This window comes from Sinocyclocheilus grahami, unplaced genomic scaffold (assembly GCF_001515645.1).
Source record: "Sinocyclocheilus grahami isolate Dianchi unplaced genomic scaffold, SAMN03320097.WGS_v1.1 scaffold503.1, whole genome shotgun sequence".
NCBI lineage: Eukaryota > Metazoa > Chordata > Actinopteri > Cypriniformes > Cyprinidae > Sinocyclocheilus > Sinocyclocheilus grahami.
The window spans coordinates 567,214-570,930 of NW_015505682.1; positions in this window are offsets into that span (position 1 = coordinate 567,214).

The following is a 3,717-nucleotide window of genomic DNA, read 5'->3' on the forward strand; positions in this document are numbered from 1 at the left end:
ATATATACATACACATACATATAATAAAAACAACAAAAATGTAAATGTAAATGTTGAGGTTTTTAAAAGAAGAATTCTTATGCGATACGCTATGTGAAACCATTATACATTTTAAAATACAATATGGGGTAAAATACAATATGGACATGTTCTTGACAGGTTTTATGAGATTTACCCATGAACTCATGTCAGATGAAAACAACATCTCTTAGTGGTTATTTATAAGTTATTTTCCATGACTTTTCCAGTCATTTTTGATGACCTGGTAAATATTTCAATAGAGAGTGGACTTAAAGTGAAAATAAATCATATACAGTGGGTACGGAAAGTATTCAGACCCCCTTAAATTTTTCACTCTTTGTTATATTGCAGCCATTTGCTAAAATCATTTAAGTTAATTTTTTTTCCTCATTAATGTACACACAGCACCCCATATTGACAGAAAAACACAGAATTGTTGACATTTATGCAGATTTATTAAAAAAGAAAAACTGAAATAACACATGGTCCTAAGTATTCAGACCCTTTGCTCAGTATTTAGTAGAAACACCCTTTTGATCTAATACAGCCATGAGTCTTATTGGGAAAGATGCAACAAGTTTTTCACACCTGAATTCATTTAAGACTTAAACCTGTAATAGAAATGCACATTATATTACATACATATATGTAATATTTAATGTGTTTAAAGTCAAAAGAAAACAAAATGTCGCTGTAATAAATTATAGGACTGGGTTTTGACACAAATTTCATGATTCGATTCGATTCTCATTCACAAGCTTGCGATTTGATTCGATTCAATATCGATTATTTTGGATACATATCAGGTACAGTACATGCCAAATTTTCAAGGAAAAAAATCTCAACTAATGCTGTAAAATATAGGCTACATGAGAGTCAGTTGGTACACATTACTATAATATTGAAGGTAAAAATGGACTGATTTGTTTTTTAAATAATTAAGTTACAATTACATAATATTTCTACTTCAATTCGTTTTTTGAAATATAAACATAATGGTGGGCTGTCATAAAAACTTGATGGATTTATTCAAACAAATTAAACATTTTAGAACAGTACATCTTACTATAATGAATATGTTATATGGTGCATATACAGTATTTAGCAAAATGCCCCTCGCTACAGTTTTTTTTCTAATGAGACTAATGAGTTTAGTTCACCAAATATGTCTTTCTGAGGTAAATGTGACGTTACGTGACATTGTTTACAAGACGTTGCGCAGCTGAAACACTGATTGAGCGATTGCATGAGACAGGATACGGATTGTAAAGTTGTACTCTTTCTTTTAACTTACCTTCGGATGTTTAGTCATGCTTTTTTTGTGATTAAAAATTGGTATTAATGTGGAGGAGATGATCAGTTCACGTGCGCTACGCGCTGCCGTGTCTGTTGAACTGAGGCGCTGAGCGATCTGTCACTTCACATTAAACGGCACCAAAACGGCATTTATTGTTTGAATACTGCAATACAATGGACATAATTTGGAATCTGAGACTTTGTTTCATATTAAAATTACCAAAGCACAATTCTTATTGCGATATATTGGATGGGAAGTGCCCTTCAGTGGTCTGTCTATTAAAGGGTCATGAAACTTTTAGGCCGGTTGTATGTACTGCCAAATTCTCTGAAACGCCTTTGGAGACGGCTTATGGTAGAGAAATGAACATTCAATTCACGGACAACAGCTCTGGTGGACATTCCTGCAGTCAGCATGCCAACTGCACGCTCCCTCAAAACTTGCGACATCTGTGGCATTGTGCTGTGTGATAAAACTGCACATTTTAGAGTGGCCTTTTATTGTGGCCAGCCTAAGGCACACCTGTGCAATAATCATGCTGTCTAATCAGCATCTTGATATGCCACACCTGTGAGGTGGATGGATTATCTCGGCAAAGGAGAAGTGCTCACTAACACAGATTTAGACAGATTTGTGAACCATATTTGAGAGAAATAGGCCTTTTGTGTACATAGAAAAAGTCTTAGATCTTTGAGTTCAGCTCATGAAAAATGGGGGCAAAAACAAAAGTGTTGCGTTTATAATTTTGTTCAGTGAATATATCAGTAGTGTAAAAAAAATTTCAGTTTAACGCATTAAAAATATTTATTGCAATTAATGCAGGGGCGGGGCTTAGGTTGGCAACCCCACTCACAACTGCTGCGTCTGTCAGTTTTTCTCTTGACCAAGAGTCCATTTATTCAGTCGTAGAACGACTGAGAATGGGAGACGTTTCAGACGCACGCTCCACTTCACTTCAGCAGCAGCAGCAAAAAAAAAACAAAAACCGGCTCTTCAATTGCACGCACAAAGGCGCCGGTGCGCGCTGTAGCCTGTATCCTTTCATATCAAAGCGCGAAATAAACTACGTGCATGCAACGTCGTGGTTAGTTAAGTCATGACGTTACCAAAAAGGCGATTAAAGCTGCCTTAAAACGGTGCATGCATGTAATATATTTTATATGAGTCACATTTAAGAAAATGTCTCTGAAATGGTTTTCAAAACTAATGGCGCTTTTCCACTGAGTGGTACGACTCGGCTCGGCTCGGCACGGCACGGCTCGGTTTGCGTTTCCACTGCAGTTTAGTATCGCTTTAGAGTGGCCGGGATTATTCACATGTCATTATAGTTGCGCCGCCTCTACTGCAGCAACTTCTGAAAACCGTTTACATTCCGCGTCGCCCTATCAAGCTCTTGCTGGATCTGCTCCTCTGCTATTAACGAGAGGAACGTCTGTACTTCCTCAACAGACAATGAAACAACCACTTTTTGTTTGTTAAAAAAGGTGCGCTAGTTCAAAACAGTTGCGTTCGATCCTTCGCTGGCTGTGCTGATTTAAATCTAGCAGTTCTGTTGTGTTTGTGTCACAAGTTCAGTGATGCAGGTAGGGACAATTCTCTCCGGCCAATCCGTGATCAGCAGAGTTTACACGTCACGTTTTGGTAACGGAACGGTTCGCTTGGAACCTCAACCGAGGTGGTACTAAAAAAGTACCAGGTACCAGACCCAGTTCAAAACCCCCCAAAAGTGAACCATACCGAGCCGTACCATGCAATGGAAAAGCGCCATAACACACCCGATTTAACTCGTCAGCTCATTAATAGAGACCTGAAGTGGGTCAGAAAAGGTAAAAAGAGTTGAGAGAAAATATGATGCGTGTAAAATCCGCGTCACGTTCAGCAGCGGCAGTTCTTATAGAAATAACAGCCAAAACAACCTAATAACTAGCTGATGTGATCTCTGTATATCAAAGGACAAAGGGAAATTTGTTAATATTTAGTTAACATAAGAAGAAACGTCTACCTTCGCGGTCTCTCTCTCTCTCTCATTTGGATGCACGACTTGCCGCATTGTTTCTCTCTTATAACCTCATTATTTCTCACTAATAACCTAACTGAAGCAGCACATGCCCTTGATACAAATTATAAAAGTGACGTATGTTTAACTGTCAACTTGAGCTTTGAATCCGTGGCGGAAGGAATTAGTTCCGCACAAAAGAGGGTTTTACTAGGCACTCCGTTGTTTCTTGTTTAATTACACACGTTCCGTCGAACTGTTGTATAAATGCAATATCACTGGAGTACGAGAGCGATACCGGCACTATATCAGCGGCTGTGATGCTCTGGCCTAATCACAGCCATGCTGATATAGAGCCGGTATCGCTCTCGTACGCGAGTGATATTGCTCATATATATATATA